The sequence below is a fragment of the Rhamphochromis sp. 'chilingali' genome, assembly GCF_963969265.1.
Source record: "Rhamphochromis sp. 'chilingali' genome assembly, chromosome: 13".
Taxonomy (NCBI): domain Eukaryota; kingdom Metazoa; phylum Chordata; class Actinopteri; order Cichliformes; family Cichlidae; genus Rhamphochromis; species Rhamphochromis sp. 'chilingali'.
In genome coordinates, this window is record NC_137940.1 from 6,164,711 (window position 1) to 6,189,637 (window position 24,927).

Genomic DNA, 24,927 nt, shown 5'->3' on the forward strand with positions numbered 1-24,927 from the left:
GCAGTGCTTTCAGTATTGAACACAATAGAAATATGAAAATAGATAATGGCAATTTTCTCTGGTCATAATGTACTTTATGTACACCTTGATGCAAACTGCTGTTCTACTGCCGTCTTTAAGTATGATGTTTGTATCACTTAAAGATAAGATCAGTGTATTTTATTTTTTTCCAGCCAATTTCAAGTATTTTTACTTTCTTACTTACTTGAAGATTGCCAAAGAACAAATGTTGAATAACATAAAAATGCTAATGTTTCTCTAAACTCTGTGCATACATTGCAGCTGCTATAAGACTATTGTTTGCTGTATGAATGTTATATGAACATTTTTGAATTTACTTGCGACTCAGCAAGACATACAAACTCAGTACTTATACAAAAATGTGCTTGTTTGTTTTTATCTAAATTCCCCCCTTATTTAGGCATAGCCATTTCCCTGTACTATCATGCTGCCAGCCCCTTTATTTTTGGCCTGGGGAACCACTTCTTCTCACCTGTCAGTGTGGTGTTTTGGGAGAAGAGTATAATGCAGGTGGATACACATGGTATCATGCCCAAAGACCACAGGAAGTGAGAAGGACATGCTTTCTGGATAGGTGGAAAATACCCATGGGTGGGAACGGATGGGACAGCAGGCTCACTACCATCTGTGACCCATGTCACTGCTAAAACAAAGAAATGTGCCATTTTCTTCTTTTAGAAGCTGTCAAAAATCTATGGCATCTTTTGCCTTCTTTTTCTTTGTTACGCATCGTTAAAACGTTGATTAACAAAGTAAACATATGCTCTATCACCTTTACTTTTAGCGCCATTACTTTTCCCGTGATGGAAGTGTGCTGAGAGCAGCGCCAGGTTTTTGGCAGCATCACTGATTAGCGAGCCAAGGGAAATATGGTCTTAAGATTATATTGTCTCCTTGTGTTTTTCAAGAAGGTAGGTGCAAACAAAAAGCACAGCCTCACATGGGAATTACCCACCAGATTTGGCAATTACACATCATCAGAAGTGGAAAAGGATCAGTGCCAAGAGTTTGAAAAAAAAAAAAAAAGACCTGTGGACCTGTGTATTTAAGTTTGGAAAGACCTTGACGAAGGGGCAGAGCACTATCCATTCATAAATGAAAACTTTGTTTAGAAAACTCTGAATGCAAATGTAATTTAGTTTTATTAATGAGGAGCTAAACATGCTCTCAGTTTTTTTGTTTAAATCACATCAAATACACTTTAGAATCAAAGCAATTTATTGTTCAACATAACTTTCTGATGTGTCCCCAAAATAATCTAAGCTCAAAAAGCGTCACTCCCAGGTTTGTCCGCATGCTGTGTACTAATCTGTAAATTAATTAGTTATTGATTGCAACATTATTATTCATTAGAAAGTTTGATGGTAGCACTTATGTGTAGTACCATCTTATGCCAGTACATCGTGTCACTGGGTTGGTTGGTTGTGGCTAATAGACCTACATTTGATTTGTTAGCTAACTAGTGACAAAATTGAAAACTCATAGGAAAACAAGGTTAAAAATCAGTTTAAGGGACCACTTTTGTGGCGCCCCTGGCTGCAACAATGAGTCTTATATTCAAAACATGGATATACTGTTTACTTTCACTGTCTGTTAAATTTAGCAGTAGGCTAAGTGGCTCTTCGCTATTTGGCTAGCTGCAATGAAATGGAAAAGTCCAGCTGTTAATGTTCGGATTTGTAAAGCACTTTATAAATAAGTGTCCCCTTTAAATCAGGCTTATACATTTCTCAAACAAGACTAGTTAATTTTACATCTATGGAAAAATAGGTTTATTTGGTGTATATTTAAAGCAATGCATGTTTCTAAGATGAATTTTCTTTTAACCCTTTAAGACCTACCATAGAACCAAGTCCGCCAGAGCTTATATTATATTTTTACATGCTGTAGTGCCATTTTTGGGAGCATTTCAAGTTGATATACATAAATACAACCATTATAGCCCAAATTTTAATAATATGTCTGCATTAAGTGCATAGAAATTACATAAATTGCAAAAACGTGCACTAAACTACAAAAAAATTTAAAATTGCTTTTGTTTTTTTAACATATATTTCTAGCTAGAGAAATTTAAGAGGCTTATCCCTCAAAACTGTAAATACAAAAAAGTTGCACAAAATAGTTTCCCACCACAGGAAATTTATTTTGAGTGTCTTCATGGTTTTATTTTTGAAATACACCAATTTTTATATACTGCAGGAAAAAAACGAAAATAAATATTATAATTCAAATTTGCACAAAAAACAGCATATGCATCAAAATAAACTATTTCCAGCAGTGCAATATGAGTCCTAAGCATCCCAGAAACGACACAGAAAGTCATAAAGTCAAACATAACTTTTAAAAACACCAGTATAGGCTCATAAGGCACTGGTGGTAAAATGAAGGGCAGGACATGGTGGACATGTGATAGGTCGCGCTGATGGACCAAGTGTTACAAACAGCTGATCGGATCGGCAAAGCGTGTTTCTGGAATATTCTGTTTTTGTTGCTGCAAGTGCTTTTTATGCCGTTTTTGCAAAGCTATATGTGGAAGGAAACTGACTTAGGACAAGCTGATGGCACAAGATGTAAGTACAACTCCTCCGGTTTCATATGCAAAAAAAATAATTTCGCTAGCTTATGTGGTTGCAGTGTTACCAGGATGTAAAAATAGTTACGCAAAATGGAGCGTGCCGACACCGGCTTTAAAGGGTTAGAGACATGGCCACCTAAGTATGCCATAGCTGGCCAATAAATCCTTTTCCTATTTGTCCATATAACTTCATTTTAACATTTCATGGTTTGCTTGCAATAAGAAGGCAGCACATATTTCAAAGTGACAGAAGAAACCATGTTAGATGCCATTTAGGGCCAATCAGAAAACCTATTACTTTGCATTTTTTCACATGCTGAGTTGCAATACACATGCATTCATCTCCAGTTCACAGAATAATACAGAAACATCTATAAACTTTGCTCAATGGGTCCAACTTTCAGGCTAGTGACCTGCATTACATATTGAAGCTAAAGCAGTCTCTCAGCGTATGAAGCTTGGGGGTCTTTAGATTTCTATTTGCCAGTGATGACGACAACCCCCCCTCACACAGCACCTTCACTAAATCCACACACACACATGCACATAGAGTAGTTCCCTAGAGGGTGATGGATCTCAGTTGCTACTCTCCTCTGTCAGACTGTAATAAGCCTTTCCATGCCTGCAGCCCCTGTCTATTTGGCCTCTGATCTATCAAACCAATGCCAGGTGTCAGAACCTATTAAGCAGGAGACCCAGGGGCCACTCAAATCAGCATTATGTTTATGCTCACTGCTCCAGATAAACTTCTTCCATCTATCTCTTTTAAAGACCATACTGAAGACAGGAACATAACCAACACATGATAGCAAATGTTGAAAAATAAAGGCCTGGATTAATGATCTGTTAAAATAGAGAAAGAGAGACAGAAGGGAGTAAGAAGTTGGTTTAGAAAAATATGAGAATATATGAGAATATGAGCTACAGAGTTGCAGAGATATAAGTCAACATAAAACATTTTAACTGGATACAACAACCAGAGCTCTGAAGCAGTCGCTGTCTGTGCAGACTTACAGAGCTACACTGTGGAGGTGGACAGATTGTGACGACAGGTGCTCCTCAGCAGTTTTCCGTTTCTAAATGGAAACCCACGCCAATCCGCCACCCACAGCTTTATTCCTGATCTAGCACCAGAACCTCTATTTATCTCAGTGATATTCTTCTCTCCTCTTTCAGTTTGTATCCACATCTCTTTATACTCTGCTGGTAACATATATTTATTTTGTTTTGACCTGAATATTCACTGTGAACTTATCAACAGTCTTTCTGATCAAGTCAACAAAGCACAAGCAACAGTAAATGTGTACAATAGGTGGACTCATTCTTCTGTTTGGTCTGGCCATTTAAACCCATTTAGATCAGACTATATCAAGTGGTGGTCTGCTGCTTCTAATCAGATATCTGTACGCAGTGGGACAGTAGTGGTGATGACAAGCTATGTGACCCTCAGCTAACTTAGAAGCAATGCGTGTTGCTGTCTCTCCAGTCACTCTATATTTTGCCATTGTGTTATCATTACAGTGTTGAAAGAACAAACATCTCCCACAGAGGTTTATACAGAGAGCCCCTTACATTAAATTCCAATTGAAAGAGAGATCAGTCATTTGAAGTCTAGGACATACCCTTCTCCGCTTTCAGTGGGAATTACTTAATTGCATTATTTAGTAACTAAAACAGAAAGAGGGATCGATTTGTTCATTTTACAAGGGACTAAAGCGTGTGGGGTTTGGTTTCAATTAAATGTTGATTTTGTTATTAGTACATAAGACAGTTATGGCATCTGAATAACTAACCTATAAAAACAAATTGTATGCCACTAACATGACATCAACTCAATCAATCAACCGCTTTTTGATAGCGTATATCTATAATATTAAAAGATAACGTGTATTTAAAATAGGTGAAAAAAGTAAGCAAAAGCCTTGACCATTTTACTGTAAGGATATAGAATTAAACAATATAAAATGTAGACATTTTTGATATAAAAGCAGCAAGTGAAAGTTATGCTACATCTCAGTTCAGTTTACCATAAGGATATAAAAATAGAAATATGACGATTTTATTATTCTTCCTGCAGTTTATCCTGCTTGCATATTTCATGCATATAAAGCCCTGCAAGACTCAAGCATTAAACTTCCACAGCTTTTGTCATTCTCCCAGCACAGTGTGAGTCAGTGTCGCTATGTTGGCAAATTCAGTTAAAGCTGCACTTCAGATAAAGGTTCTTTCTTCTTTGTTGATGGGCAGGTTTGGTTAATGTTATTAATATTGTACACTATGGACAAAACTAAAAATAGCAATTGTTGTTTTGTATTAATAATGTAGAGAAAGAGAACAGAATATTTTTTCTGCTGAAACTATGCTTTCCACAGAATCCTCGTACACTGTAAACCCGAACAAGTTGACTGAACTTAAAACTTTTGTGGAAACTGATTACCTCAAAAGATTTAAGTACAAAAACTCATATCTTCTAAGTATGGGGTACTCAAAATTTGTATTTATTGTTAACCTAAAAATTTTAAATTATATTTTATATTTTATTAATTGAGCTTTACTCAAAGACTGTATACTTTAATTTCAATATTTTTGTGTTTCTTGTAGTTTATTATTTTGATGCAACACAATGCAATTATATTACAACCTAAACTCAAATTATCTGATTATTAATTAAAAGATATTTATGTTGTGAGTGTAGACTACTAAAAAAAAAAAAAAAAGTACGGAAATTCAGTTACTTTACATTTTGTTTAACATTTTTTCATGAAAATTTAAAAACATCACAAATGTTTTTATAAAACAACTAACATGGACATCGGCACCATAAAGTGAGCATTATAAATTCTGTGTAGAACATTTATCTTTTTATAAACTCACAAAGGACGACATCAGTCCTAATTGCATCTTTCTCAAAATACACAAAAATGCAAAACAAAAAGTCAAATACTAATCACTTTTTTTTAAATAGAAATGAAAAACAATTTTTTAAAATGGGTACAAAGACGATCAGCTTCCAAATAACCAGATAAGGCAGTCAAGTATAGGAAAATTAGGTAAACTGATGGAGTTAAATCCACCCAAAGCCTGTAGTAAACTTAAAGTGCTTAAAGTGCTTCAAACAAAGTGCTCAGTAACAGAGTGCGTGTCCTAACAAACATTGCCTTATATTCCTTAAGAGCATGTAGGCAGGGGTTTCAGGGGTTTGCCGTCATCAAGCCCCATGAAGATATTTTGGACTAAGGCAAATGTGTGAACCAGCTTCCTGGGGTAGTCTAAATGCAGAGCATAGATCAAGCCAAACAATAAAGCAAATGCATTTGCAAATCTGGGAATATCACGCATCACCTAGTCGCCTTTCACCAAAACAGCCATGCTTGAGGAAGTAAAATGGACTGGACTGGGAAGCGCCGTCGGTAACCACTGTGAGAAGGGCAACTGGAGTGTCAATGAGGGTCGACTCATCCAATGCGTCCGCCTGGAATAGACACAGTATCAATGGTAAATGGCCTGTATTTGTATAGCGCTTTACACATTCAGTCATCCAGACATTCACACCCATTCACACACTGGTGATGGCAGCTACATTGTAGCCACAGCCACCCTGGGGCGCACTGACAGAGGCGAGGCTGCCGGACACTGGCACCAGCGGGCCCTCTGACCACCACCAGTAGGCAACGGGTGAAGTGTCTTGCCCAAGGACACAACGACCGAGACTGTCGGAGCCAGGGCTCGAACCGGCAACCTTCTGATTACAAGGCGAACTCCCAACTCTTGAGCCACGATCGCCCCAATTAAATAAGTAAGGTTGGTTTGAGAGAATGTGACAAGCATGACCTGTAATCTAGCAAAACATTCAGCAGTGTAGTGGGTTACTTTGTAACGAGTTAGGGTACTCTACTTTTTTTGAAACATGTACATTAACGTGTTAGCTTCTTGCATTACATAATTTGTATTTTTATTATTTTTCTAAAAAAAAAAAGTAATTTTTTATTTCATGATTTTATCTCAAAAAGAAACTAAATCTTGACTTCAGCCTGGTTTTTGGGCCACCTGCAGCATAGCCATAGTGCTGTGATACGCCTGTGCCCTGCTCCTGACCTGTGTGTGTGTGGGTTTTCTACAGAGAGGGTATTTTGTTTGTACAATTTGGTAGCTGCTAGGGTATTAAATTGTATTTAAAAAAATCCATAGCATTTTATCTTACTGGCAGAATTTAAGTAATGCAAAAATACACTTACATTACATGTCTAAAAGAATTCTGGGTCCTCCTCCCGCAGGTATACAGGAAGGGCACGAAGTACTGCAGTGCGTTTCACGTTGATATCAGGCGCCTCCTAAAAAGGGAAAAGAAAAGTTCATTTAACGCAAAGTTTTCAGGTGTCATTCTTTGGGGAGAATACATGTTTATGAAACTGCATGACATCAGACTCTACTAAATTTTGGAGACTTTTCTTTTAAGATACAACCTTTCTGTCTCTTGTGACAGAGTGTATGTTTCTTAATCATTTGACAAAAACCCTACACAGTATTTTAAAATAGTGTTCTCCAGATCAGAGCTGTGATCTATATAGAACATGGGGTTCAAAGCAAGGAAAAATTGTGTGTTTATCAGTGAAACTTTTAATTTGTGTTAATTTTATCATTATCAATATATGAAATCTTCACCTTAAGGGACTTAATGAATGGTTTCTTCAATAGATCTTTCAACTCACCTGTGTTTACTGTCTCCACCTGAAATTAATTGCAGTCTGAATTTTTTTTTCTTCTGTCTTTTTGTCTTTGGCCTTCAGCCTTGGAAGAAAAAATAAAAATATTGAAAACCTTATCAGCACACTAAATATACAACACCTTGCTATATTTCAATTGTTTTAGATAGAAGTTGCCACTGCTAGCTAAGTCACTTTTGAATGATGCTAATGAGAAGAAAGAAAAAAAAACCTGCCGAACAATGAGGCTGCTGTTGTAAAAACGCCAACTTTCTTGCGTTGGCAAGGGGTCGTTAAAATATCACTAAGACCCTTTCTTTATGTGTGATTCTTCGTAAAACTGTGTTTTAATCGGTTAAAACTGTAAAACTGACGACATAATCTATGTTTGAAAAAGAGCGCGAACAACCGCGAACAACTATTCACCACCTGGGTCTGTGCTTTTTAACACAACAGCGCATTCGAAAACAAGTTATTGGCTGCAACATATTAATATACTTGCTTTTTTACGGAAAAAATAAACATAACGAAGGTTCCGTTTTACTTACAAGTTTCTCCAAATGTGTTCTCCAGTCGCTCAAGAAGGGCAGCCATATTGAACAGAATTTTCTGTCAACGTCGTTCAGGTTAGAGAGAAGACGTCATGACGTCATGACGTCCACATGCGGAGCTCGGAAAAAAACATTTACTCAAAAATCATAATTAAGAAAGCAGTATTTACTCTTAACTTCTAAGCCATGTACAATTATAACTGTTTGAATCGTTAACCGAACAGAAAAGTTTTAAGTTGTTTCAACTTTGTGAGGAATTTTAATTGTTATATCCACAAACTTTATAAGTCAGGTAGACTGTTGGGGTTTACAGTGTATTGAAGAGCCCCAAATGTTGGTTTGATTTTTTTGGTAAACATTTGGTCACAAGTAATGTAAGAAAGGATATTAGGAAATAATAATCATATATGAGGTTGTCAATTCATTACAAATAATTACTTAATTATAAATAATGAATTTGCATCCCCTTAAAGTTCAAACTAATGTCAGCCTCTACCTTTATTACTGTCACCTGTGTTTAATCTGCCAAAGACACTGCTGATTTTACCTTTATTTGAGAGAGATTTTCCTGTTATTAAGTCAAGCTTTCCAGAAATGTCCTCCTATACCTAGAATAGTCTTTTTGTTTATTTTATAACCCATATTTAGGGTTTGATTTATTTATATATTACCTTTTGTAGTGTTTTGGGATTTTTACTGCATTTTGTCCTTTCATTAAGTATCTTTTCAGCCTTTTTGTTTAGATGTGTTAATGCTATGAAATTCCAAAAGAGGAGAAATTTTTAATGGAATGGTTTAAGTTTAAACACTTCATGCTTTGTATGATCTATTGTGAACATTCCCTTTAGAACCAATATTTTAACCCAATAAAGATGTTGTGCCCACAAATATTGCTAAACTGAAGCAGTGTTCTGAAAAACAGAATTGTTTTATCGACAATTACAAGAAATAGATTTGACTAGCTCTTGAATTCCACCACCTGTGTAAATATTGACTATGTCTTTAAAATGTCTTGCTAAAAAACCAAGACATTTGAATGTTTTATTCTCAGAAGAAACTAGCATTTAAGTGCCACCAATGAGGGACAGCATTCAGTAAAATGGTAGTAGTATCTTTTCTTTGTGGATTGTGTATATTTTCATACAGGTTTGATAGGTTTGTAGCTTGAACCTATTCGCTGGAACGTTAAGGACAACTTGCTACACAGCAAAAAGCAAGACATAAGGCACCAAAGTTCTTCGTGTTACTCATGCACAGTGTTGGTCAAGTTACTTGAAAAAAGTAATCAGTAACTAATTACTGATTACTTCCCCCAAAAAGTAATCCTGTTACTTTAGTGATTACTTATTTTCAAAAGTAATTAATTACTTAGTTACTTAGTTACTTTTTAAAAACACGATTTACAACCTGAATAGGTGATAAAGCGATAGATCTTTCAGCCCAATTCTACTTTTTCTGCATAATCCATCATACAAAATGTAATCAAATGGAAACGTCTCTTTTTAAAACTTTTATAGTTTTATTAATTTTAATCTTTTAACTTTATGCATCAAGCAAAAATTTAATTATATGCAACATTCTCTGACTGGAAGAAATTTGTTTAATATTTAAACCTATTTTCTGCACATTCCAGCACATAAAATATTTTTTTTTTGTGTTTACACTCAGTCTTTCAAATAGATGCAAGTAAAACACAGCAGAAAATAAATAAAGTCAAAGACTAGCGGTCCTTTTGCTCTATTTTCACCTGTAAAGCAGGAGTTGGGTAGGCGGAGGTTTACCCTGGTGCAGGTGTGCCGCAGCGGTCAGTGGAAGGATACGGCAGTTTCTCTGTGAATTTCCCATTACGTGGTAGCGCACTCGGAGCTTGCTTGGAAGTTTAGGGTTTTTTTTCGCTGTGAAAAGAAGTTTTCTTCCCACGCACAATGCTAATGGACACTAATGTTTTTGTCACTTTTTATGGAATCAAACTTAAAGTAAGGTCAGTACTTCCACACTTTAAAGGCTGCACGCTCATACTCTCTCCCGTAGATATATGATCCACTGTTGATCTGCACACAGCTGTTGTCACGACGTCACACTTGCTTACGTCACTGTCATGAGACATTCTTGCAAAAAAATCACGGTTTTAGTAACGCAGTAATGCAGCGTTCCTACGGGAAAGTAAAGGTAATCTAATTACCGTTTTTGCAATAGTAATCCCTTACTTTACTCGTTCCTTGAAAAAAGTAATCGGATTACAGTAACGCGTTACAAGTAACGCGTTACTTGTAACGCGTTACTGCCCATCTCTGCTCATGCATGAGGGAGACCTGCCTGGAGCCAAGTGTCGTTCCACCACTTGACCTCTGTCAGACTCTCAGCCAGGTTCCCCATAGCACTCCCTTTATTGTGGTTACCTGAATATGCATAGGGTCATTAACATATAACATCTTACATAGGTATACATGTGAACAAAGAATACTGTGTGTGTGTGTGTGTGTGTGTGTGTGTGGGGGGGGGGGGGGGGGGGTCAGAGTGTGACCCCATAAACGACTTCCCTTAACCTGCTGGTCTGGAAAATCCAACAGTTCATCTAAATAAAAAGCACTTAGACTAGAACAGACGTAGCTACGTTAATCCTACCGTAAAACAATAAAACAAGGTACGATCTCTTCTCATGCTCCCAGAAATGCATATACTATTATATATTGTACATATATTTATTAGTTTCAGATGTAGCCATTCTTGTATTTTGCTTGTTTACATTATTGTATTTTGCACAACTCTGTTGCTTGTGAAGCTCGCACACAAGAATTTCACTCACATGTGCTGTACCAATGTACCTGCACATGTGATGTGACAATAAAAGTGATTTGATTTGATTTGATTTGATTTGAGGATGTAGGTGTGCATGCCTTTGCAGCCTGCTAAAGATCACACATCCTATCACTGCACAATTGATTATACACCTCTAAGCATATATGGTTAAATATTTCCTAATACAAATGACAATAATAAAATCTAAACCCATCAGGTTAAAAATGGACAACTAAATGTATTTGATGTGATGTCAAGCATTTTGCACCTGTTTCCAGAAGTGCTAGCATTAATTGGCTAGATTTCAAAGAATGTTTGCATGTTAATGCAATAACCAATTATCAAAAAACGGTCCTGATTTTAATATTAAAGAATTCAATAATTCAACTTGCACTACATCAAATGTATCATTGTTACTATTAGCTCACATTTTATCCTGCTAAATAGGCTAAAACCTCTATAATTCCAAACTAAATGACTGCTCTGTTGACTTCTTCTTGTCTTGCTACTACTGTTTTTCCTCTGCCTATTTATCTTACTATTTATCCATGCTTCTCTTTTCATGTTGTTGGATGGACGAACTTTGTACAACTCATAACAGTGGAAATATTTTTGGACGCTGAATGGAAATTGAATTTATTTAACTTTATAACTAAAAATAAACCAACTCTCCAAAACTAAAAATATTACTCTTACTAATTAGAAAAAAAAGGAAAGTATTTTTTTATGACAGTCCTGATAAATTATGGCATTTTTAAACAATGAATAGCTATTCAGTAGATTCTCTTTCCCAATATGATGCAAATTTGATATACATATTTAAAAAAACAAAACTCTAGACTCAAGCTTGATGAAAATGAAAAAGGGTCAAAGGATTGCAATCAGCAATGGCAATCTCAGTCTCAGTACCTCCAACTAGGGCTGTTCTATATCATGCAGCCCTGTTCTATATTAATGATAAGGGAAAGGAAAAACCTTCTCCTACCTTTTATTTCTTTTGATTTATGTACCTCTCTATCAAACATCCTCTGTAAAGGATCATTTCTCATATAAATTGCCAAATCCTGGTTTTTCCATTACATTGTGTGATCCCGTGTCCTCCAATGGCATACTAAATGTTACTAGTCTCACACATTTATTTGAATAACTGTTCTTTTTTCAAATAATACATGTCTATAGCCATATATCTGGTATTGGAAATGCTGAAAACTTTAAAAAGAAAAATAAAGAAAAACATGCAAAAAGATCAGTTGAAAAAAATATCACGGCTCTGTGCCTGTTCATGTCATGGTATGTTTGGTGGACCCAAATGCAGGATTCACAGCTTTCTTGTTCTATAAATTACAAATTCACAAAGGTAGAGCAGAATTTGAGCAAAATAACACAAATATTAACAAACTGACATACAGAATATACAACATGGGAGTGCAACATGAAACTGAAGAAAACTGAGGGCTTAAACACACATGAGGTAAACATGAGGCAAAATACACAGGATGGAACACAGCAGGGAACACAGGTGAACCAAAGCTGACTAAAGAGACAGGGGAAGCAAAACTGAAAATATCGGCACAAGACAGGGGAGTAACAAAATAAAGCAGGAAGTAACACACAGTGAGACTCATTTTAAATTTATCTTTCATTGCACTTGGACATTAATGCAGAAAATGATGTCTGAAGAAAATGAGAAAATAAAGAAAATAAAGAAATGAGAGTCATCAGTAATCTGAGTGTGTAATATGTATGTATATATAACTCTGGAGACATACATTGGTGGCAACTTTTACACTATATGCGCCTGAGCAATCAGTCAACCTTCACTATAACTTTACGTGATATGTCACTTGGCCGAGTTACTGTGGTTCCTAAATGCTTCTACTTTACAAAGTTGATCATGGAATATCTAGGAGAGAGGAAATTTCATGATCTGAGATCTTTCAGTATCCTATTACAGTACCACATTTGAGCAGAGCAGCACAGAGCTACAGTGGTTAGCACTGTTCCCTGAGTTTGGTTTCACCATCTGGCCAGCGGCCTTTCTGTGTGGAGTTTGCATGTTTTCCTCATGTTTTCGAGGCTTCTCTCTGGGTACCCCGGTTTTCTCCCACAGTCCAAACACAGGCAATTACAGGTGTTAAATAAATAGATGGTTTTAAATTGCCCATAGGTGTGAATATAAAAGGTTGTCTGCAGAGGTGAAGTATTACTTTATTACTGGACTACAAATACTTCCTTTCCTGTACTTAAGTAGAATTTTCAGTTGTGTGTACTTTACTTGAGCATTTATTTTCCGGACAATTTTTTTACTTCCTACATTTTAACAGAAATATCTGTATGTACATTTTCAAAACAGGCTCGTTACTTCAGGTTTATTTGTATTATTTATTAGCATTTAGACTCGGTATGTAGCTAACTACAGAAGAGGAGGAAGCATAAAGGGGGTCACATTTTTAACTGTCAGGTAGTTTTAAAAGGTCAGCGTCGGCGCTGGCAAAGGTCGGCAGCCTTAACCCAATTTCCTTCGGGGTCAACCTTCAGGATCAATAAAGTTTTATTGAATTGAATTGAATTGAAATTATGTGTATTTTGTTTGACAGTGTATTAGCTAAAGGTCCAGCTGCTGTATATTCAGAAACGAGACAAGAATGATAGCTTCACTCAGAGATGCAGAAAGAAGTAAGAAAGAGGACCGGAGAGAAAGAAAGTTAGATTTAAAGGGAAGGACTGCTCAGTGACAACTAATAAACTGCACATTTAAAGATTACATGTCATCCTTTTTAATCACATACTAGATCTGTATATGATGTCTTTTTATAAAGTATGCATTTTCATATTCTGAAATATGCTGCAAAACAAACTGAGTATACAAACTTTGTGTTATTCAAATGTTGCATGAAAATACTGGGTAGTTTTGTGCAGGATAAACAGGTAAGCTTGCAGTATTGTGGTGAATTCACAGTAAAGCACTGAGTTGGATTGTTGAACCATTGCTGTGGTGCTCATGGTCAGAGTTGGGTTACATCAAGTAAAGTATTTTAATTTGCATTTAAGCTGATTCTTAGATTAAATCACTGAATTCCACCTGTATACCAACTGTATACAGTCTAGTATCAGGACTATATACAGTACAATATACTGTCACTGTAGGAAATGGCAATCAGCAAAGCTAGCTCATTAAATAACTGCATCGCATTGAATTCAGTTATGTAAATTCACAAACAGCAGCAGGTTAGCTCAGCCTGTAGCTAAAGAAAATCTACTGGGGCTCACATTAAAAAATTAAAGTCAACCTCTGCAACAGAAAATAGCTTCTTCTTTTTTTAAATTCTCTTTCACTGCTTGTGTCCTACATAACAGATCCAAACTAAATATGTTCATAAGAATCTGATTAAATTTAAATAACATATATATTCTTTATAATATTATTTTGTTGTTTTTATTATATAGTAATATAGCACAAGCTTCAATTACCTTTGCATAAAAATACATAGCTACTTTTTACTTTTTTCATTGACTACATTTCAGATTCTGTAAAGAAGTCGATTCAGTGCTTCTTTGGAGTCTTAACACAAGTATCTGTACTTCTATGTAAGTAAAGAATATATGTACTTTAGCCACCTCTGGTTGTCTTTATCTCTGTGTAAGCTCTGGGCCAGATGGCGAAGAGAATGGCTGGATCTTTGATATTTGCCTGTATCTAACTCTTAGCTTTGTGTAGGTTTGCATGAAGAAACCACAAGTTTTTATGTGGATCAAAAATTTTCTCTGTAAGCCTTGAGTAATTTATAGCAACAAAAAAAGAATACAATAAGAGTCCTGAAGTTCCTTAATGAATGATGCACTTAAAGCCAGAGAGTACAGCAGCACACTCTCTCAGCAAAATGAATTTTGCATTGTATGCGTGGAGTGATTTTTTTCCACCTACTCATTCCTTATTTGTCTTTTTATGGTTTTCATATGGGAAAGAAAAGACAGTAGTGTCTAATGTAAACTTAGGGAGATGTCATTATATTGTATACATGTCAGACCTTAAGGCCATGAAGATACTCCAAAATCGTGGCTTCTCATGGCATTTCCCTTCAAACTTCCAGTCTGGAATTCCAAGTCCAAGCTCCCTCCCTTCCTGTGAATGGACAGCAGTGTGATCGTAAAAAAAATATGAGCAAAGAAACACCCCGAGGGGCCACAATATGGAACTGAATCACTCTGATTTCCAGCCGGCGGATTAAAAATAAATTGTGTCTAAAATATTCAGGGGGACGTTATTAGTGCAGCTTTGCAGTTTCTTTCCTCCATCAAGCAGCTCCACGGTCGAACTGCTTTGGTTGCCTGAGGTTTCGGGTTCATGCATGCGCCTAAATTCATGTAAAAAAAAAAAAGGTAGGACTGGGAAAACAATATAATTGAAAATAATAACAAGCAAAGAGTAAAAACTGTAATGAAAAAGATAGCGACTGAAGTGACAAGTGGGAAATGGAAGTATGTCAAGGTGACACTACATTTTTATGTAAATTGTGTAACAATAAACTGTGAACTCCTTAGATATGTAAGCCCTTATGTTAGAGCCAGGTTCATTCTAAGGTTAAAGGCTTTGAACAGAGACCATATGTGCTCTATTTCAGAAACAAGGTTAAGTCTTTATATCACATCCAAAAGAAAAAAATGTCTTCATGCAAATGTATAGTTATAATAGTTGTTTGATCTGAGTGATATGAGTCACGTTACAGTATTCTTTTGCTACACTCAGATCAAATAAATATACATTGCATGGTATACATATATATATATATCATGCAATGGTATTGCACTGATTACTATATTGCAAACATCTATATACTTTTCACAACACATTATAAATAATATTGTGATTTAAGGTTTTAAACAAAGATATGTTACAGGTTACATATAAGATTACAGCCCTACATGAGCAAATATGCAGTGTTGGTAATGAAGTGATTTACACCACACTGGGTAAACTCAGAAAGCAATACTCAGTGAAAAAGAGAAGAGAAGCCATATGTCTCTGCTGTTAGCTCTTTTCATACTGTTAGCTCAGATTTACTTCAGAACATGAAAGCATGTTTAGAGATGCTTCGAGCTGTCTGGGAGTCCTTCGCCTGCTGTATTCTGCATGTCACTGAGGATAAACCTCCTTGGATAAAAGTAAGCATAAAGGGTTTTTATCTGTAGCGTGCCAGTGAGCTACAGTGCAGGTCAGGTCAGAGTACTGTTCATGTTGAAAAAATATAGTTTGAAATGGTTGAAATTGTAGCCAGGGTGTAATACTTTGGGTCTTTCTTATATTAATTAAGTTGTTTCATACTGTAAAACAAAAGCTTATGTTGCATGCTTATGTTAAAATTTTAAATGCTAAATTTCACACCATTACTTGATTAGATTTAGTCCAGTCTACCCAGACTCAGAAGCATATACTTCTGAGATTACAACCAAGCTGAAAAAAAATCGGATAAAATCTGAATGTTTAGTGACAATTTTGAAAGCACCGCCTATACAGAGCGTTCTCACTCCCGAGGCGTAACATGTCGACGTTTTGTCACGTCCCGCGGCGTTCCTGAGGAACGCGAAAGGAGACCTTCGGCGTTCTTATGGTACGCGGCGGGTTATGGCTGGAATCCAGTGCAATGACGCTCCCGCGGTAGTAGACGTTCCAGCCCTGTATTCCAGCCCTAAATCTAACCTTATCCCTAGCCCTGACCATAACCTTATTCCTGACCTTAACCAGGACTTTAATGATGTTAAATAACGTGTTTCTAAGCGATTTGAAGAAAAAGAGCGAACATGTGTAGGTTCAGTCCAGATGGTTCTCATATTTCCTCTTTTTCCGAGGTCGTCATTTAGGAACGTGGTGGGTAGCCGAAAACGTAATATGGTGACGATTTGTCACCTAGCGTAAAATGTTACGCTTTGGGAGTGAGAACGGGTTGGCCTATAGCAAGATCTGAAAGTAAAGAGTCTGGAGTTCATGGAAGAGCATATGGCATCTGGATGCAAGCTAAAATTAAATGAGCAATTCTGTTTAATTTTAGCTTTGCAAGGTAGGAAACTGAAGACCAAATACTATGAAGCTTTTGCATGGGGTTACAGCCCATATGCACTACCATAAGCAATATTTGTAATTATTCTGGGTGCAGATATCATATTGCTAAACCACATCTCAAGAAATATGCATGGATGAAGGACTCTTACCAGCTCCTGCTGAAGAAGGTATCAAGGAAATTTAAAATAAGAAGCTATCATTTGTCTTGGACAGGACAATCCGTCCGTTAGTTGAACCTTGGATACAGGAGAAACAATGCGGTTTTCATCCTGGTCGTGGAACACTGGACCAGCTCTTTATCCTCTCAAGGATACTTGATGGTGCATGGGAGTTTGCCCAACCAGTCTACATGTGTTTTGTGGACTTGGAGAAGGCATTCGACCAAGTCCCTTGGCTGTCCTGTGGGGGGTGCTCCGGGTGTATGGGGTGTTTGGCCCATTGCTTATGGGCCATTCAACCCTTATACAACTGTTGCAAGAGCTTGGTCCGCATAGCGTCAGACTCATTCTTGGTGGGTGATGGGCTCCACCAGGGCTGCCCTTTGTCACTGTTCTTAATTGGTGGTCTCAGAATCTCATCTCTGCTTTTCGTTGACGATGTGGTTCTGTTGGCCTCCAACTAATTTTGGAATGGTTTGCAGCCAAGTGTGAAGTTGTGGGAATGAGAATCAGCACCTCCAAATTATAGGCCATGATCCTCAGCTAGATAAGGCTGGAGTGCCCACTGCAGGTTGGGGAGTTCCTGCCCCAAGTGGAATAGTTTAAGTATCTCGGGGTCTTGTTCACAAGTGATGGGAGAAGGGAGCCGGCGATCGACAGACGGATTGGTGCTGAGGCTGCAGTCATGTGGACGCTGTACCAGTCTGTTGTGGTAAAGAGAGAGCTGAGTGTAAAAGCGAAGCTCTCAATTTACCGGTCGATCTATTTCCCTACCCTCACCTATGGTCACGACCTGTGGGTAGTGACCAAAAGAACGAGATCACAGATACAAGCAGCAGAAATGGCCTTCTTCCGAAGGATGGCTGGCATCTTCCTTAGAGATAGGGTGAGAAGTTTGGCCATCTGGGAGGGGCTCAGAGAGAGCTGTTGCTCCTCCATATCAGAAGGAGCCAGTTGAAGTGGCTCAGGTATCTGACAAGGATGCCTCCCGGGAGCCTCCCAGGTGAGGTGTTCTGTGCATGTTCCCTCAGACAAGCTGAGATGGCTGTGGAGAGGAAGGTCTGGGCTTCTCTGCTTAGGCTGCTGCCCCCGAGACCCAGCCTCGGATAAGCGGAAGAAGATGGATGGATGGCTATCATTTGTATTAATCAGGAGGGCATTAAAGTACAACCATATTTCTAAAGGAAACAAAACATTTACATTTACATGTATATTATGTGAATGTTGTTTTTGAAATAAATTTTGCATAATGTGTTGGAATCTGTTGTCATGCACACCTGTGAATAAGTTCTGATCAAACAGAAATGCTAAAAGTGTCCAATATGTATGTCCTATACAAAGACTGTGTAGAAGACCAATAATTATGTTTTTTTTTATATTTGTTGTTTATGAACAGTTGTTTTGTCAGCTTACTATATATAGTGATGTATATAGAAAAGAATAATGATGCATTAACACATGTCTCTGTGTTTTTATACATGAACAAAGTGAACAAGCACCGTAAGCCCAAAAAGTGAGGGATTGGATTGGATCCAAGTAATAAATCACTGACAGTGGCGATGTCTCTCCTAGAGCTGCGGGTCAGTGATGTCTGTCAGGATGAAAGCTTTCAAAATGTAGACGGCTACCTGTATTTTCGATCTAGATGGGTAAACAATGCCATCATGTAGGAGGTGAAGAAAAAGAAATTGCTCGTTAAAGTGAAGGTAAGTGTTACATACCTAGCTTTAATGAACTACCACACTTAAGTCTAATATTTTGGTGATTTGGACTTTTACAGTATAGGGTCAGAAAAGTTCCCATAGTAGTAATTTTTCACATTATCATTGTGTCCTAACTGTTAAGTTGAGAAAGTATTTCTCCAATGTCATGTATATCATTCTGACAGTTTAAATGAGCCGCCAATGACAGCAGGGATTGTTGTTGGGAAGCACGGATTGGTGCGATTTGGCCTGTGAAGCCCGTTTTTCATTAGTACCTACTTGGATCGACTCAGGTCGGTTCACCATGGTTTTTAAGGGATTTCTATTAGGTGATAGTACCTGGTACTAGGTACTACAATAGTACCCACTCAGCCAGGGTTCCAAGTGATCCGAGCAGCAAATGTGAAGTCACAGGCTGGTCAGTGGCATCACTTGATGAGTGCTGAGAGCATCTAATTCACAAAAATCAAAACAGCCATGCTTTAGAACCATGCAACAAAGGAAATGGATACAAAAAACAACACCATGGTACCCGAGTCTGATGAAAAGCCACGGACTGAGCACCAGGTATATCGTCACCTCTGCATTTACCTTTGCTGTAGAATTCGTATCCCATGCCAATTGCATCACAGGATGCTCTGCAACGTTGCTATGATGACAACCACGCACATTAGGTATTACAGGATTTTAATGGAAAACCAGCCAATCCAATTCGAGTCATGGCAAATCGGACTGGCTGGTGCTACATCTGAGTGTGGCAAGTTGATCTGAGTAGGTACTAATGGAAAAGGTGCTTAAGACAGCGTTAGGAGAGGTGCGTGCACATGTTCGTGCCATAGTCTACGGCACGGGTCCCCAACCCCTGGACTCCGGTCCAAATCCAGACCCCAAGAGGGTTTTGTAAGGACTGCAAAGCATTTTCTCATTTACTATCTAGTTAGATATTTTATTCCTGCCTCCTCAATTCAGAGATGGCATTTCCCTTTTCACATACTTCTTCAGAAGTCACTTGGATGAGTGACGAAATGTTTCTCCCACTGAAAACGCTACGTCCAGATGAACAGAATCAACTTTTTAGGATTTACTTTCCTGGATGATTGAGCATGCATCAGGAGTCCTTATCACTGGTTTATGTGCAATAGATGTGGTAAAGATTATTGCATCATTTCATTATTAAATTGTTTTTTGTGTAATATTAGTACTTGAACTGGATTGCAGTTTTCTGTTCAGCAGATGACTTAATGGGCATATGAATAATTGATCAGTAGTTACAAGACAAAAATCTATATTGTTAGTTAAATTTTAAATTTTAAATATTGTTTGGACCCCAGATTGGATGATGGAGGTAGTGGACCTCCTGATATTTTAGTTGGGACCCCCGCTCTGCACCCTTCTGGCAGATGTAAGCAGGCCATCCAGTATCACAGCAACTTTCTGGCAATTCTGGCAAGTTAAACTCGAAGACGTTCCAAGGATGGCTGGAGGGCAAAGGACTGCAGTACTGTTTTTGCCCATCAGGTAGGCGTGTTCAGGTAGCTCTTACATCACATGAAAACTATGAGTAGAGTGCATTTTTTATACACCATTAACCATTAGTTATTATTAATCTCTAGCTCTCTTCCAGAGTGTTTGTTATCTTGTCCTCGTCCAATCACCCACCAGTCACAATAGATGCTATCATTTCAAGCCCTGCCTTACCATCCGGACTGCTCTGACTTTATTCTGCTTTCCACTAAGATTGATTTGACAGGAGCCTGCTGTGTTCTATTCAAGATGCAGCAGTAATTCCTCCCCCTGCCTCTTATCATTCAGGGCAGCTGTGATTTAATTTGAGAAGATGTCTTGTGTTTTTCCTTTTTAATATTTGAGGTAACATTGTACTTGGTTTGCATGTTTATTACACTTTAAAGGCGGTTTTCTGCATGCCACCAAGGTTAGTATTATTCAGTGGTCTGTAACCCCATCTGTGTTTGTTCTGTAATTTGAGGCACTTGCTACTCCTGGGAGACTCTGTCATGTAGTAGATTGTTTATTTAAATAGGGTCCATTATCAGTACCCAAGGAATTACCTTGTGTCAAGAAACACCACAGACCAGTATTACAAATCAGGATTTGGAGGTTAGTGAGGCAACTTCAAGTTCAACCCTAAGTTTGGAGTGGTTGACTTCTTATACTACGGTATGTAACCATGGTAACTTATTAAACTTCTACAGAGCAGATTATGTTCCACAAAAGAAATCAAAGGCTATAAATAGAAACAATTATCTAGAAGACCATCATCATTTCTGGAACATCCATCAGACATCGGTGCATAGCATCTTCATTAAGCATCAATGAAGAGGTACGGAGGTAAGGAGCAGCACGGAGGTAAGTGACGGAAGTGAGAGGTAAGTGACGGAAGTGATGTTATAGGTGACGTCAGACGCCGGAGATTTTTGGCGGAGAAAAAGCAAATGGTAGCATAGAGTTTAACAAAGGTTTTCCAAGCTTCAGTATTACCAAATATACTAATCAATTGTCATATAACTAACAACATCTATTTTATCATCTCTAACACCCTGGAGGACAACGGGGAGAGTTTAGACGCTCTCCAAGATTACATCGACCGCTGTTTTCAAGATTTAGTAATGCATAAGGCCCAGAGTGCATCTTCCCCGGCCAAAATCGAGACGCCGTCATCGAAGAGAAGTCGCCAGGCAGACTCCCCCGGTACAACATCGCCTGCCGGCAAAGACATCGCAGAAATCCTGGAGTCCATCGACAAGCGATTGTCCAGTTTCGATGCGAGGCTGTCCCTGGTGGAGATCTTACACCGGGAATTTAAATCTCTGAGAGAATCCCTGGAATTCAGCCAGCGGCAGGTGGAAACGCTTGCCGCTGAAAATGCCACGCTACGGGAGTCGGTTAAATCTCTCACCGATAACGTGACCCAGCTAAACATTGAAAATAAAAAAATAAAAGAGTCCGTTATCGATTTACAAGCCCGTAGCATGAGAGATAATCTTGTGTTTTCTGGTATTCCAGAAACTGCCGGAGAGGACGCAGAGGCAACGGTGAAAAGCTTCATTAAAATCCACCTGAAGCTGCCGGAGGACACCGTAAAGAACATCGACTTCGATAGAGTACATCGCTTGGGGGGCGCGCGGTCGCGGACCGGGAGACCACGGCCTATTGTGGCCAAATTCAGCCAATTCAAACAAAAGGAACAGGTGAAGAGTCGCGGCAGAGAGCTGAAAGGAACGGACTTCAGCGTGAACGACCAGTTCCCCAAAGAGATCCTGGAACGACGCAAGGTCCTGTTCCCAGTTCGACGTAGCTTTATCCAGAAAGGCTCCCGTGCTGTCATCGCTGTGGACCGGCTCTACGTGGACGGACAGCTGTACCGCGACCCCGGCACCACACCGTGGTTATACTGACTGCACTCCAGATAAGAACCCGCTACACTCTTTTCTTATTCATTCACACTTTCTCCTTTAAAATGTGTTTAACCTAGTAATATCAGTAGGATGTCATAGCAGATATAACACCGTCACCCTCCGTCATTGCTTTAATTGGAATGTTTCCGTTTCGTCTCTTTTTTTTTGTTGTCGCTCACAGTTCATGTGGTTTCTTTCTTTCTCTTGTCTTTCACTGCTGTGGTCACCTACTTCCCCACTCACCTACAAACAACACCCTCTATTTCTACATATTTTCACAACACGATCACGCAAACACATCAGCTCAACGGCAGCACATTCACAACAGCCTCACAGCACGCACAGACTTGCAGGACACATAAGCAAGCCACGCTTGTTCATATTAGTGAATATTCACACACATAGTCAGACTTATGGAGTCTCTCACCACACTTCTTTTTCTCTTTCTATTTACAAACAAGGGATGTTTCCATATTCTCTCCACCTGTCTAAACGAAACACCCAGCATACATCATTAAACATACACGCACAATTAAGGGCATGCTGAGGTTTGTCACATGGAATGTAAATGGAGCTGGCACCAGAGGAAAGAGGTTAAAAATATTTAACCAGCTTAAAAAACTACAGGCAGATGTTGTTTTATTACAAGAAACTCACAAACCTGTCACAGGTTTAAATGAACTTAAAACACCTGAGTTTCCTAACGTGTTTGCAGCCGGTTATAATTCTAGACAACGGGGAGTAGCAATTTTAATACATAAAAATGTTAATTTTACAGTACTCGATACAGTTATAGATCCAGAGGGTAGATTTCTAATTATTAAACTATCAATATTGAACAAAAAACTATGTATTGTTAGTATATATGGTCCAAATGTTGATGAACCCTCATTCTTCCACGGTTTTTTTAGTGCACTCTCTGAACACCTTGATTGCACACTCATTCTTGGCGGTGACCTCAACCTTGGACTAAATGAAGAAATGGATAGGCTCAACACAACAGGAACTCAGCGTAATTGGCAGTCCACAAATATAATCAAACAGTATATGAACGACTTTGGTCTTTGCGATGCATGGCGCTCTCTTCACCCCACCAGTAAGGAATATACTTTTTTCTCGCATGTTCATCACTCTTACTCTCGTCTGGATTATTTTTTGGTCAGCAGCTCACTGCTGTGTGACATTTCAGACACTGAGATTCATCCTATAGCTGTCAGCGATCATGCTCCTGTATCTTTAACACTAATGCACAAGAATAATACTACGCCAAGTAAAAACTGGAGATTTAATATATCACTACTTAAAGATGAAGACTTTATTAAATACTTTAAAAAGGAATGGACTTCATATTTAGACTTTAATGACACTCCCGGAATATCTGCTTCTGTTCTATGGGAAGCAGGGAAAGCTGTGATGAGAGGTAAAATAATTTCTTTCTCATCACACAAAAAGAAAGAAGAAAACAAAAATATTCAGGAATTAGAAAAAAACATCAAATCACTAGAAGAAGCCTACGCGTCCCACCAAGATCAGGAAACATTGAACAAAATATGCAAAACAAAACTAGAATTAAATGAAACTATTAATAAAAAAACACAATTCCTTATACAAAGACTTCGCTTGCAGAATTTTGAACACAGTAACAAATCAGGTCGATTTCTAGCTAACCAGCTAAAAATAAATAAAGAAAAAACAACTATATGTGCTGCTAAAGATTTATCGGGGAACACAATATATGATCCTGGAAGAATAAACAACATTTTTAGGGATTTCTATGAAACTTTATACTCACCACAAATAAACCCATCTAAAAATGAAATTGATCTGTTTCTTGACAACGTAACTCTTCCAAAATTACTAGACAGTCAAGCAATGGAATTGGATTCGCCACTGACGCCAAGTGAACTCCAGGAAGCCCTGATAAGTATGCCCAATAATAAGGCTCCAGGTCCAGACGGCTTCCCTGCAGAATTCTACAAAGAATTCTGGACAATTTTGGCACCAGTATTCCACAGCATGTTGCAGGAAATCGAGGAAAAGGGCAGACTACCACCAAATATGAATTCTGCCAACATTAGTCTCCTGCTAAAACCAGGCAAAGACCCTTTATTTCCCTCAAGCTATCGTCCAATTTCTCTTTTAAATGTAGACCTTAAAATAATCTGCAAAGCTCTCTCAAAGAGATTAGAGAAAATGACCCCCCTCTTAATTCATCCTGACCAAACTGGTTTCATAAAAGGTCGGCACTCCTCAACAAACACTCGTAGATTACTTAATTTAATAGACTACTCATACGATAAAAACATCGAAGCCATAATATTATCTCTAGATGCAGAAAAAGCATTTGACAGAGTTAATTGGAAATTTTTATTCGCAACTTTACACAAATTTGGTTTTGGAAACTCTTTCATAAACTGGATAAGAATATTATACAATTCCCCAACGGCTCGTATCAGAACAAATGACCAGACATCCTCCAGCTTCTGTCTCCTGAGGGGCACCAGACAGGGATGCCCACTCTCCCCCTCACTTTTTGCAATTTTTATCGAACCTCTAGCAGCAGCATTTAGACAGGCTACAACAATTAAGGGCATAAAATGTAAGAACATAGAACATAAACTCAGTCTCTATGCGGATGATGTGTTGCTTTTTCTGCAAAACACACAAACCAACCTCTCTGAGGTAATTACTTTAATAAACTGGTTTTCAAGAGTTTCAGATTATTCAATTAACTGGCCAAAATCTACAGTTCTCCCCATTAACTGCTCCTTCCATAATTCTTCCTCTGCCCCACTGCAATCCGGAAACATTAAATATTTAGGTATTAATATCTCTCCTAAGCTTTCAGACTTAACTAAACTAAACCACATCCCACTTCTAAAGAAAGTAGAAGGCGATCTGACTAGATGGAAATCTTTACCCATATCACTCATGGGAAGGGTC

General features: G+C 38.1%; 1 long non-coding RNA gene across 1 annotated transcript; it reads right to left on the bottom strand.

The window, feature by feature from the left end:
• Positions 1-5,008: 5,008 nt before the first annotated feature.
• LOC308409248 lies at positions 5,009-7,879 on the bottom strand. Its single transcript, XR_013973979.1, has 4 exons — positions 7,848-7,879; positions 7,306-7,384; positions 6,832-6,927; positions 5,009-6,068 (listed from the first exon to the last, which is right to left on the bottom strand). It is a non-coding gene; the product is annotated as an uncharacterized lncRNA (long non-coding RNA).
• Positions 7,880-24,927: the final 17,048 nt, after the last annotated feature.